At 45.6% G+C, this 14,095-nt stretch overlaps 1 protein-coding gene across 1 annotated transcript in view; it reads left to right on the top strand.

The window, feature by feature from the left end:
• Positions 1-14,095, top strand: part of LOC110485598 (beta-1,4-mannosyl-glycoprotein 4-beta-N-acetylglucosaminyltransferase) — a 76,115-nt gene that overhangs the window by 1,190 nt on the left and 60,830 nt on the right. The window lies entirely within an intron of this gene.

Genomic DNA, 14,095 nt, shown 5'->3' with positions numbered 1-14,095 from the left:
GCAAAAAAATCATTCGCGTGCGATTATGATCTTCAGTATTAGGTGACGTTCCAGAATCCGTGATTCTTTACTTCTTGAGAGCTGACATGACAAGTAGACAAGACAGACTTATCCCGAGAGAGGCCTATTCGTTTTTGTTTTTGGTTGTTATCGTGTCTGCAGATGCATAATTACATTCACTTCACTTGCTACAGTGGAGTTGCAGTGTTACATTCTGCAGTGATAGAAACATCCAATTCAGACCATGTTGTTTGGTTTATACACTCTTACAACAAAACAAAAATGTGATCCAGAACCTTAGAGGGGTATTCGGTTGTCCCCATAGGAGAACATTTTGAAGAACCCTTTTTGGGTCCATGTATAACCATTTTGGGTTTGATGTAGAAAACTTTCTACAGAGGCTTCTACATGGAAACAAAAGGGGTTCTACCGGAACCAAAAAGGTTCTCCTATGGGGACAGGAGAAGAACCCTTTTGGAAGCCTTTTTCTCTAAGAGTGTTGGTCTGTGCAGTGAATGCAGATGTAGAGCCTAGAGACTAACAGACTGTCAAGTCCCATTATAACAGCCTACCTGAACCAGCAGTAGTAAAGGGCTTCAGGAAGCAGTTGTCCCTTCAGATATAGCATATATCTGATCTAGGTTCAGCTTTTACACACCAACCCTGACCTTTACCATTATGAGACTAATCATAATAATCCATTATAAACTCATGTAGAAGAAAACCTTGTATACACACATTTTACAAGCATTTCGCTACACCCACAATAACATCTGCAAAATATGTGTATGTGACCAAAAACATTTGATTTGATCGTGTGTGTGTGTGTGAGAGAGAGAAGACAGTTACAGACATACACAATTTGGTAGGCATGCCTAAGGCCTTGTTGTTTCTTCATATTGCTAGAGGGATGTCTAAGGATGGAGTGATGATTGGTTGATCCATCTCCATTTACTCTGCGGCTAGCCCGGGAGTTGTGAGTTAGTGGTCGGAATGGGTGTGTGGGTGTGTTCACTGGGTGTGTGGGTATGTGTGGGTGTGTTCACTGGGTGTGTGGGTATGTGTGTGTGTGTCGCTGTGTGTGGGTATGTGTGGGTGTGTTCACTGGGTATGTGTGTTTGTGTCGCTATGTGTGGGTGTGTTCACTGGGTGTGTGGGTATGTGTGTGTGTGTCGCTGTGTGTGGGTTGCACCTGCTCATGTGAAACAACTCACAAAATCATTTCTCAAGGGGGGGGGGGTGTATCTTAAGTCAATTGCAGCCTCCTAATCTTCATCTGAACTCAAGATGATGGCTGTGTTCCTCGTTCAAGCTAACATGACCTGGTCTGTGAATATGTCAGTTAAGGTGAAGGAAAGGAGACAAGGAGAGGAAGTAAACCAAGACTATAGAGATGCACCCCTTGGGAACGGTTCCCTGACTGAGGCTGAGGTATCTGAAGAATCCAAATCAGTTGTGAGTTATGTGTTGTGAATTAGTGGTCGCTGGGTGGTGTGTGTGTGTGGGTCTCTGGGTCTCAGTGGGTCTGTGTGTGTGCTGCACATCTGGAAGTTATGTGGAAATTGAGCAAGTTGAGGTGACTAAACTGCTTGGAGTAACCCTGGATTGTAAACTGTCATGGTAAAAACATATTGATACAACAGTAGCTGGTGCAGACAGATAGGACAGCCCTGCTTCTAGCTCCTAGGCAACTTCTCAGTATTTCGTTTTTTTATACGTTATTTCTTACAATATTAGCCCAGAATTTTTTTGTGTTATTACATAGAGCTGGGAAGAACTTTTGGATATCAGAGCGGCGGTAACTCACCAGCATTACGACCAGGAATACAACTTTCCCGAATTGGAGGATCCTTTGTTCGTAACACCCAGGGCAATTGAACTGATTCCAGAGGCTGATCCAAAAGGCTGATCCAAAACACAAGCAAAACGTCAGTATAGAGACAGAGTGGAGTCGCAATTAAACGGCTCAGACATGAGAAGTGTGGCAGTGTCTACAGATAATCACGGACAACAAAGGACAACACAGTTCCACCGACACGCTACCAAGGACTGTGGGCTCTCCTTCTCTGTGGCTGACGTGAGTAAGACATTTAAACGTGTTAACCCTCAAAAGACTGCCGGCCCAGACGGCATCTCTAGCCACATCCTCAGAGCATGTACAGACCAGCTGGCTGGAGTGTTTATGGACATATTCAATCTCTCCCTATCCCAGTCTGCTGTCTCCACGTGCTTCAAGATGTCCACCATTGTTCCTGTATCCAAGAAATCAAAGGTAACTGAACTAAATGACTATCTCCCCGTAGCACTCACTTCTGTCATCATGAAGTGCTTTGAGAGACTAGTCAAGGATCATACCTTACCTGACACCCTAGACCCACTTCAATTTGCTTACTGCCCCAATAGATCCACGGACGATGCAATCGTGGACAAGAGAAATACCTATGTAAGAATGCTGTTAATGGACTATAGCTCAGCATTCAACACCATAGTACCCTCCAAGCTCATTGTTAAGCTCAGGGCCCTGGGTCTGAACCCTGCCCTGTGCAACTGGGTCCTGGACTTCCTGACGGACCACCCCCAGGTGGTGAAGGTAAGAAACAATACCTCCACTTCGCTGATCCTCAACATAGGGGCCCCACAAGGGTGCATGCTCAGCCCCCTCCTGTACTCCCTGTTCACCCATGTCTGCGTGGCCATGCACGCCTCCAACTCAATCATGAAGTCTGCAGATGACACAACAGTAGTAGGCCTGATTACCAACAATTATGAGACAGCCTACAGGGAGGAGGTAAGGGCCCTGGGAGTGTGGTGCCAGGAAAACCATCACAAACTTTTACAAATGCACAATTGAGAGCATCCTGTCGGGCTGTATCACCACCTGGTACGACAACTACACCGCCCACAACCGCAGGGCTCTCCAGAGAGTGGTGCGGTCTACCCAACGCTTCACCGGGGGCAAACTACCTGCCCTCCAGGACACCTACAACACCCAATGTCACAGGAATGCCAAAATTATCATTAAGGACAACAATCACCCAAGCCACTGCCTGTTCACCCCGAAATCATCCAGAAGGTGAGGTCAGTACAGGTGCATCAAAGCTGGGACCAAGAGACTGAAAAACAGCTTCTATATCAAGGCCGTCAGACTGTTCAACAGCCATCAGTAGCACCTTAGAGTCTGCTGCCCTATATACATAGACTTGAAATCCCTGGCCACTTTTATAATGGAACACTGGTCACTTTAATAATGTTTACATATTTTGCATTACTCATCTCATATGTATATAATGTATTCTATTCTATTCTACTGTATCTTAGTCTATGCCACTCCGACATTGCTCGCCCACATATTTATATATTCTTAATTCCATTCCTTTACTTTGGATTTGTGTATTGTATGTATTGTTGTGAAATTGTTAGATATTACTGCACTGTTGGAGCTAGAAACACAAGTGTTAAAGCTAAACCCGCAATAACATCTGCTAAACACGTGTATGTGACCAATAACATCTGCTAAACACGTGTATGTGACCAATAACATCTGCTAAACACGTGTATGTGACCAATAACATCTGCTAAACACGTGTATGTGACCAACATGATTTGATTAAAGATGGAGAGAAGTCTGTCCATAATAAAGCACTGCTCTGCCTTATCAGCACTATCAACAAGGCAGGTCCTACAGACTAGTTTTGTCTCACTTGGACTACTGTTCAGCCATGTGGTCAGGTGTCACAAAGGGGGAAGTCTATTCCACATCAAGTAACTGATGCAAGCAGTAAAATGACATTTAAACAGATCAAATACGCCTTATGGAACAGCAGGGACTGTGAAGCAACACTAACATAGGCACAGACACATGCATACACACACACGATAACATACGCACTGTACACACACGTACACATGGATTATGTGTTGTAGATATGTGGTAGTGGAGAAGGCTCCTGAGGGCACACACTTAGTGTGTTGCGAATGTATTGTAATGTTTGACATTGTTTTTTCAATATATCTTTTTTAACCTTTATTTAACTAGGCAAGTCAGTTAAGAACATAATCTGATTCACAATGACGGCCTACCAAAAGGCAAAAGGCCTCCTGTAGGGACAGGGGCCTGGGATTTAAAAAAATAAATAAACACAATATAAATATAGGACAAAACACACATCACGACAAGAGAGACAACACTACGTAAAGAGAGACCTAAGACAACAACATAGCAAGGTAGCAACACATGACAACACAGCATGGTAGCAACATAACAACAACATGGTAGCAACACAACATAACAACAGCATGGTAGCAACACAACATGGTAACAGCACAAAACATGGTACAAACATTATTGGGCACAGTCCATGATTTAATCTTTGAATGAAAAGATTGAGATATAACTGTCCAGTTTGAGTGTTTGTTGCAGCTCGTTCCAGTCGCTATCTGCAGCGAACTGAAAAGAGGAGTGACCCAGGGATGTGTGTGCGTTGGGGACCTTTAACAGAATGTGACTGGCCGAACAGGTGTTGTATGTGGAGGATGAGGGCTGCAGTAGATATCTCAGAAAGGGGGGAGTGAGGCCTAAGAGGCTTTTATAAATAACATCAACCAGTGTGTCTTGCGATGGGTATACAGAGATTTAAAGAGGAGTATAGAGTGCAGTGATATGTCCTATAAGGAGCATTGGTGGCAAATCTGATGGCCAAATGGTAAAGAACATCTAGCCGCTCGAGAGCACCCTTACCTACCGATCTATAAATGATGTCTCCGTAATCTAGCATGGGTAGGATGGTCATCTAAATCAGGGTTAGTTTGGCAGCTGGGGTGAAAGAGGAGCGATTACGATAGAGGAAACCAAGTCTAGATTTAACTTTAGCCTGCAGCTTTGATATGTGCTGAGAGAAGGACGGCACTTGTATGAGGTGACTACCTCAAACTCTAAACCCTCAGAGGTAGTAATAGCACCTGTAGGAAGAGGGGCATTCTTCTTACCAAACAACATTACCTTTGTTTTGGAGGTGTTCAGAACAAGGTTAAGGGTAGAGAAAGCTTCTTGGACACTAAGAAAGCTTTGTTGTAGACCATTTAACACAAAATCCGGGGAGGGGCCAGCTGAGTATAAGACTTTATCATCTGCATATAAATGGATGAGAGAGCTTCCTACTGCCTGAGCTATGTTGTTGATGTAAATTGAGAAGAGCGTGGGGCCTAGGATCGAGCCTTGGGGTACTCCCTTGGTGACAGGCAGTGGCTGAGACAGCATGTTTTCTGACTTTATACACTGCACTCTTTGAGAGAAGTAGTTAGCAAACCAGGCCAAAGACCCCTCAGCAATACCAATACTTCTTAACTGGCCCACAAGAATGGAATGGTCTGCCGCAGGTATTCCCAAACTGCCATCGGGGGTACTCCAAATAAAAATGTGATTCACATTTACATTTTGTTTTTCACTCTTGAGCAGAAATTTACAAACAAAACATGCCAATTTGAAAAATAAGCCACAGGAGTTTTTTGAGCGAGAATTAAGACAACTTTTGAGTAGTAAGAAATGTATTAGAGCAACAGATACAATTAATAATAATGGTCTAGAAGTGTTTTATATGGTGAGTTACCGAGTGGCTAGGACAGACAAGCCCTATACTATTGTGGAGGACTTCAGTCTTCCTAATGCCGCGGAGATGGCTGGGACAATGCTGGGGGAAAAGGCCAAAAAAACAATTAAGGAAGACATCTTCTTCTGCAAACCACTGGAAACCAGAACAACAGGAGAGGATATTTTTAAAGTACTGGACATCTTTGTGGCATCAAATGGACTTTGGTGGTCAAGATGTGTTCGTATCTGTACTGATGGCGCAAAATCCATGACAGGGAGACATAGTTCAGTGGTAATGTGTGCAAGCAGTTGCTCCCGACGCTACTTGGGTCCACTGCAGCATCCACCCAGAGGCTCTTGCTGCCAAAGGAATGCCTGACAGCTTGAAAGACGTTTTGGACACTACAGTGAAAATGGTTACCTTTGTTAAAGCAAGGCCCCTGAACTCTTGTGTATTTTCTGCACTATGCAATAGTATTGGCAGCGACCATGTAACACTTTTACAACATACAGAAAGAAGTGCGCTGGTTATCAAGGGCCAAAGTATTGACACGTTTTTTTGAATTGAGAGACGAGCTTAATGTTTTCTTTACTGACCATAAGTTTTACTTGTCTGACCGCTGGCATGATGACGAGTTTCTCACACGACTGGCCTATCTGGGTGATGTTTTTTCTCCCTGAATGATCTGAATCTACGATAACAGGGACTCTGCAACTATATTCAATGTAGTTGAGGCTCTGATTAAGAAGTTGGAGCTCTTCTCTGTCTGCATTAACAAGGACAACACACAGGTCTTTCCATCACTGTATGATTTTTTGTGTGCAAATGAACTCAAGCTTATGGACAATGTCAAATGTGATATAGCGAAGCATCACACCCTTCTCATTAACCTGTGGTGAGTTATTCACCATTTTCAATTAAGAAATAAGGTTTTATATGTAAGATGGCTAAATAAAGATCATTTTTTTAAATTATTATTATATTATTATTTGTGCACTGGTCCTATAAGACCTCTTTGTCACTTCCCACGAGCCGGGTTGTGACAAACTCATGTGACACTCATTCTTATGGTTAATAAATGTATTGTATGGTGTGTGTGGCAGGCTTACAATGATTGCACAAAAAAACTACATTTGAGAGTGCGCTGACCCTGGTGCTAGAAGGAGTACGCAGCTGGAGATTGAGTGTTTGAAGGAGTAGGCAGCCGGAGGTTGAATGTTTGAAGGAGTAGGCAGCCGGAGGTTGAATGTTTGAAGGAGTAGGCAGCCGGAGGTTGAATGTTTGAAGGAGTAGGCAGCTGGTAGTTGAGTGTTTGAAGGAGTAGGCAGCCGGAGGTTGAATGTTTGAAGGAGTAGGCAGCCGGAGGTTGAATGTTTGAAGGAGTAGGCAGCCGGAGGTTGAATGTTTGAAGGAGTAGGCAGCCGGAGGTTGAATGTTTGAAGGAGTAGGCAGCAGGAGGTTGAATGTTTGAAGGAGTAGGCAGCCGGAGGTTGAATGTTGGAAGGAGTAGGCAGCAGGAGGTTGAATGTTTGAAGGAGTAGGCAGCCGGAGGTTGAATGTTTGAAGGAGTAGGCAGCTGGAGGTTGAATGTTTGAAGGAGTAGGCAGCCGGAGGTTGAATGTTTGAAGGAGTAGGCAGCCGGAGGTTGAATGTTTGAAGGAGTAGGCAGCTGGAGGTTGAATGTTTGAAGGGGTAGGCAGCTGGAGGTTGAATGTTTGAAGGAGTAGGCAGCTGGAGGTTGAATGTTTGAAGGAGTAGGCAGCTGGAGATTGAATGTTTGAAGGAGTAGGCAGCTGGAGGTTGAATGTTTGAAGGAGTAGGCAGCCGGAGGTTGAATGTTTGAAGGAGTAGGCAGCCGGAGGTTGAATGTTTGAAGGAGTAGGCAGCTGGAGGTTGAATGTTTGAAGGAGTAGGCAGCCGGAGGTTGAATGTTTGAAGGAGTAGGCAGCCGGAGGTTGAATGTTTGAAGGAGTAGGCAGCCGGAGGTTGAATGTTTGAAGGAGTAGGCAGCCGGAGGTTGAATGTTTGAAGGAGTAGGCAGCAGGAGGTTGAATGTTTGAAGGAGTAGGCAGCCGGAGGTTGAATGTTTGAAGGAGTAGGCAGCAGGAGGTTGAATGTTTGAAGGAGTAGGCAGCCGGAGGTTGAATGTTTGAAGGAGTAGGCAGCCGGAGGTTGAATGTTTGAAGGAGTAGGCAGCCGGAGGTTGAATGTTTGAATGAGTAGGCAGCTGGAGGTTGAATGTTTGAAGGAGTAGGCAGCAGGAGGTTGAATGTTTGAAGGAGTAGGCAGAGGGAGGATGAATGTTTGAAGGAGTAGGCAGCTGGAGGTTGAATGTTTGAAGGAGTAGGCAGCTGGAGGTTGAATGTTTGAAGGAGTAGGCAGCCGGAGGTTGAATGTTTGAAGGAGTAGGCAGCCGGAGGTTGAATGTTTGAAGGAGTAGGCAGCCGGAGGTTGAATGTTTGAAGGAGTAGGCAGCCGGAGGTTGAATGTTTGAAGGAGTAGGCAGAGGGAGGATGAATGTTTGAAGGAGTAGGCAGCCGGAGGTTGAATGTTTGAAGGAGTAGGCAGCCGGAGATTGAATGTTTGAAGGAGTAGGCAGCAGGAGGTTGAATGTTTGAAGGGGTAGGCAGCCGGAGGTTGAATGTTTGAAGGAGTAGGCAGCTGGAGGTTGAATGTTTGAAGGAGTAGGCAGCTGGAGGTTGAATGTTTGAAGGAGTAGGCAGCCGGAGGTTGAATGTTTGAAGAAGTAGGCAGCCGGAGGTTGAATGTTTGAAGGAGTAGGCAGCTGGAGGTTGAATGTTTGAAGGAGTAGGCAGCTGGAGGTTGAATGTTTGAAGGAGTAGGCAGCCGGAGGTTGAATGTTTGAAGGGGTACGCAGCTGGAGATTGAATGTTTGAAGGAGTAGGCAGCATGAGGTTGAATGTTTGAAGGAGTAGGCAGAGGGAGGTTGAATGTTTGAAGGAGTAGGCAGGGGGAGGATGAATGTTTGAAGGAGTAGGCAGCCGGAGGTTGAATGTTTGAAGGAGTAGGCAGCTGGAGGTTGAATGTTTGAAGGAGTAGGCAGCAGGAGGTTGAATGTTTGAAGGAGTAGGCAGCAGGAGGTTGAATGTTTGAAGGGGTACGGGACTATAAAACGTTTGGGAACCACTGGTCTACCGTATCTAAAGCTTTGGCCACGTCAATGAGAATAGCAGCACAGCATCGCTTTATAACGGCCTTAATGTTGCTGGACCCCAGGAAGAGTAGCTGCTGATGGGGATCCATAGTAAATACAAACACACACTCAGTCGTTTCTCAAGGGTCGATCTCACTTTCAAAATGTGTCCTTTCCTCCTAACATCATTGAACACGACTGGGTCTGTAAATTCAATGCAGAGACTAGTCCTTTCACATCGATGTAGATCATAAAGGAGAGGAGATGAGGAAGCAAACAAAGACTATTGAGAAACACCCCTTGGGATCGGTTCACTAACTGAGGCGGAGGTATCTGATGTAGCCTGGTTGGTTGGTTCACTCTGAAGGTCTGCCAATGATCCAGCGGCACTGCTGACACTGTAGACCACAGCTGTTGCACCACAGTAGAGAAAGGGGTGTGTGTGTGTGTGTGTGGACGTGTTTCACTCTTCTTGAGGGGCCCAGAAGTCTCCACCAGAATAGTAAACAAACACAAATTTGACCAACTGGGGACATTTTGTTAGTCCCCACAAGGTTAAATGCTGTTTCTAGGGGGTTAAGGTTAGAATTACTGTTAGAATTACCTTAAGGATTAGGGTTAGTTTTAGGAGCTAGAGTTAGGTTTAGGAGCTAGGGTTAGGTTTAGGAACTAGGGTTAGAATTACTGTTAGAATTACCTTAAGGGTTAGGGTTAGTTTTAGGAGCTAGGGTTAGGTTTAGGAACTAGGGTTAGAATTACTGTTAGAATTACCTTAAGGGTTAGGGTTAGTTTTAGGAGCTAGGGTTAGGTTTAGGAGCTAGGGTTAGGTTTAGGGTTAAGGTTAGAATTACTGTTAGAATTACCTTAAGGGTTAGGGTTAGTTTTAGGAGCTAGGGTTAGGTTTAGGAGCTAGGGTTAGGTTTAGGGTTAAGGTTAGAATTACTGTTAGAATTACCTTAAGGGTTAGGGTTAGTTTTAGGAGCTAGGGTTAGGTTTAGGGTTAAGAATAGAATTACTGTTAGAATTACCTTAAGGGTTAGGGTTGGGTTAGGGGTTAGGTTCAGGGTTAGGAGCTAGGGTTAGGTTTAGGGTTAGGTTTAGGGTTATGGTTAGGGTTAGGAGCTAGGTTTAGGGTTAGGAGCTAGAGTTAGGGTTAGGTTTAAGGTTAGGGTTAGGGTTAGGAGCTAGGGTTAGGTTTAGGGTTAGGAGCTAGGGTTAGGAGCTAGAATTAGGTTAGGGTTAGGTTTAGGGTTAGGGTTAGGAGCTAGGGTTAGGTTTAGGGTTAGGAGCTAGGGGTAGGAGCTAGAATTAGGTTTAGGGTTAGGTTTAAGGTTAGGTTTTTGGGTAAAGGGTTATGGTAAGGGTCAAATTATGGGTTAGGGTTAGGTTTAGGGGTTAGGGAAAATAGGATTTTGAATGGGACTGAATTGCGTGGCCCCACAAGGTTAGCTGTCCAAGACTGTGTGTGTTTGTGTGTGTGTCCTAAGAGAGAGGAGGACTAGGTTCTCGGTGCTCCCCCAGTCTAAATGAGGCTCTGGCACAGCGTTGCTTAGTTGGTGGCCTTGTTTGCCCTTCGCTTCCACTGAAAGACGAAAACAGGAAATGCAAATGTGACAGAGAGTGAGGGGGGGGGGGGGGGCAACACTTTCTCTGATGGCATAACAGTAGAGCCATTTGACTTGACACTCAACAAATAGAATGAAGGAAATGAGAGAGAATATGCAGAGAGCAAGTATCAAGGGAAACGAGAGAGAAAGAGAGTTAGAGAGGGGGGTGGGGGATAAGCCATAAAGAAAGAGGATGAAAGAAAGAGAAAGTGAAAGGGAGAGAGAGAGAAAGGGTGAGAGAGATCAGAAAGAGAGAGAGAGAGGGAGAGATCATATTAATGTATAAATATCTCATCACTCAGAGTACCATCTTTTTGAATTACTGGGCTCTGGTGGACTCACACTGCAGATGGGTGTCTGAATACACCCTCCCCTTCTCTCCTTCTCTCCCTCCCTGTCTTCCTCTCCAACCAACCCCCTTACCCTTCTCTTCTCCCCTCTTTTTCTCCCTCTTTTTCTCCCTCGTCTTCTCGTCCCTTCCTGTCTCTCTCTCTCTTCCCCCTCCTGCCTCTCTCTTCCCCCCTCTTGCCTCTCTCTCTCCACCCCTCTTGCCTCTCTCTCTCCACCCCTCTTGCCTCTCTCTCTCCACCCCTCTTGCCTCTCTCTCTCCACCCCTCTTGCCTCTCTCTCTCCACCCCTCTTGCCTCTCTCTCTCCACCCCCCTTGCCTCTCTCTCGTCACCCCTCTTGCCTCTCTCTCTCCACCCCTCTTGCCTCTCTCTCTCCACCCCCCTTGCCTCTCTCTCGTCACCCCTCTTGCCTCTCTCTCTCCACCCCTCTTGCCTCTCTCTCTTCCCCCTCCTGCCTCTCTCTCTTCCCCCTCCTGCCTCTCTCTCTTCCACCCTCTTGCCTCTCTCTCTACACCCCTCTTGCCTCTCTCTCTACACCCCTCTTGCCTCTCTCTCTTCCCCCTCTTGCCTCTCTCTCGTCACCCCTCCTTGCCTCTCTCGTCACCCCTCCTTCCCTCTTGATAAGGATCAGATTCTATCCCTTTCTCTTACCTACCTCTCTCTCTCCCTCCTCCTTTCCTCCCCACCTTCCTGTATTCCTCTTTTCACCCTCCTTCCATCACTCCTCCAACAGCTGTGTTCTCCTGTAGTCACCACTGGCTCTAAAATAGACCATGAGTAGCCAGCCAAACTACAGGCGACTTCACATTAAACCATTTATCAACCATGTGTGAAAGATCTCCCCTGAATCCTCACCTTAGCCATTAGACTGGAAAAACACCAAACGACAAACAGTATCTAGAAGACTTGGAGCCACTTCATGCTATTCACACACACACACACGCACACGCACGCACACACACATGGACACACATACACATATACACACATACTGTACACACACACTTGGACACACATAGGCACACACACACACACACACATACACCCACACTTAGACACACACGCGTACCAATCTCCCTCTGCCCACACAATCCCTGGATCCTCTGCCTGGAAAGACAACGAGGGAGGGAGAGAGAGGAAGCGAGAAAAGAGAGATCTGAGCATGTGTTTTCGTCCACTCTAATCCACAGGGGTTGAATTCTCCATCCTCTTTAGCAAGCACACACATACACACACATACACACACACACAGACACACACATATACACACACACACACACACACACACACACACATACACACTGTTTGACAGCTGGATAGCATGTTTAAAGTCATGCCACACACATACGGCTGTCTCTGGCTGGGCCCTCTACCAAGATGAAGTGTGTGGTAAAGTAGGGCCTTGAAATGTCCAGATCAATTCATTTGGTCATACATAGGGAATGCAGCTGTCTTGGTAGAGCAGAGCAGCACTTGGTTCCCTGGAAGCAGGGCCGTGCACAGACCCCTCACAGACGCGTCGCGCAATTATTACAAGAAGAGGGGAAAGCTGACAAATCTAACGAGGAAAATATTTAGCAAAGCAATTTTGAACTGGAATAAATGCTGCACTTATTATCACCAACACAATTCATTTATTGCCGCTATCAAGCATCCCCGGGACTTTCAACCGTTTTGATCTCCGACCCCCAGAAAGGGGGGAGGGGGGTGCGAACCTGTGGCACAATGTAGCCTGTCATTACAGACACACACGATGATTCATTTTCAAAAACGCAAGAATGCCACACCGAAATAAACCGCGTTTTACGCCTGCATTTGGAGCTCAAAGGAATTGAAGTTAGCCGCCACTATTCAGTCATGATGTATATCATGTCACTTCTCTGGAGTCCAGAGCTAAATCACACACTTACCTGTAGTTGGGTTGCAGGATCGCCGTCACTTTGAAGGGCAGCCTGCCTGAGGAGGGCTCAGCCTGGGAGCCCTGTTCTTCCTCACAAATATCGGAAGACATTTCCCAGAATGCAACATCTTCATCTGCTAATAAGGAAGGTGTTACAGGCTGCTTCTCTTTAGACATGTCGCCAAAAGCCAAACTAGGTCTTTCTGGAATATTAAAATGATCAGTCAAATGGCCAGGTACCTGATACTTGTTCTGGCAGTAGTAGTCAGTAGTAGACTGCTAAACTGTGTTTCATATGGATCATATAAATGGAGGCCTAATCTGGGTTTTCCAGGCAAAACTTGAGGAAATGAATCAAGTTATTTCTGGCCACTAGTCTGGATATGCCAGATTGGCGTGCTTTTATGAACTTTTGCGTGCCAAAGCTGATGACTGGTCATTGGTCAACAATCAAGACACGCACATTTTTGGTTCTGAATATATACCAGGCGGTGTCAGAGGAAGGCCCAAAAAAATTGTCAAGACTCCAGTCACCCAAGTCAGTGACTGTTCTCTCTGCTACCACATGGCAAGCGGTACCGGAGCACCAAGTCTAGGTCCAAAAGGCTCCTTAACAGCTTCTACCCCCAAAACATAAGACGGCCACCAGACTATTTACATTGATATCCCCTTTTGTTTTTACACTGCTGCTACTGGCTGTTTATTATTCATGCATATTCACTTTACCCCTACCTGCATGTACAAACTACCTCAACTAACCTGTTCCCCCGCACACTGATTCGGTACCGGTACCCCCTGTATATAACCTCGTTATTGTTATGACATTTTCTTGTGTTACTTGATTAGATTATTTGACTTTGGTTTATTTTGTCAATATTTTCTTGAGCTGTTGGTTCAGGGCTTGTTTGTCTATTTTCTATCCTCCACTTTATTAAATAGTTGTATGGGTAGGTGGTGTTTTTAACTCAACATTAGTTGCTACCCTGGTAACCATAAAGAGTATCTCTCTTCCTCTGCCGGATAATGGAGACAGAGCTGCCAGAGTTTATGACTGGCTTGTGTGGTGTTTACAATTATTACAAGCGGTGAATGTGAGGCCATCTATGAAAGCCTAAACAGAGATCAGCCTGTCTGTGTGTGTGTGACCTCAGAGCGAGGTCCTGGGTGCTCCCTCTTTCTAAATAAGGCTCTGACACTGTGCTGTCCTTGTCAGGGGCCAAGCATAGTTTACCACACACACACACACACACACACACACACACACACACACACACACAGTGGGCTAAAATAGAATCCACCACCTCTCTGTCTGGCAAACACTCTGACAGCGCTCTGCATCCCACATCTCTACCCTTCTTTCTCTCTTTCTGTCTCTCTCTATTTCTGTCTCTCTCTCTCTTTCTGTCTCTCTCTCTCTCTTTCTGTCTCTTTCTCTACTGCTTCTCTCTCCCCCTTACACCCCCCACCCCCTCCTTCTCTCTCTGTCCTTTGTATTCC

This window comes from Oncorhynchus mykiss, chromosome 13 (assembly GCF_013265735.2).
Source record: "Oncorhynchus mykiss isolate Arlee chromosome 13, USDA_OmykA_1.1, whole genome shotgun sequence".
Classification (NCBI taxonomy): Eukaryota; Metazoa; Chordata; class Actinopteri; order Salmoniformes; family Salmonidae; genus Oncorhynchus; species Oncorhynchus mykiss.
This window is presented reverse-complemented; position numbering and strand designations above follow the sequence as displayed.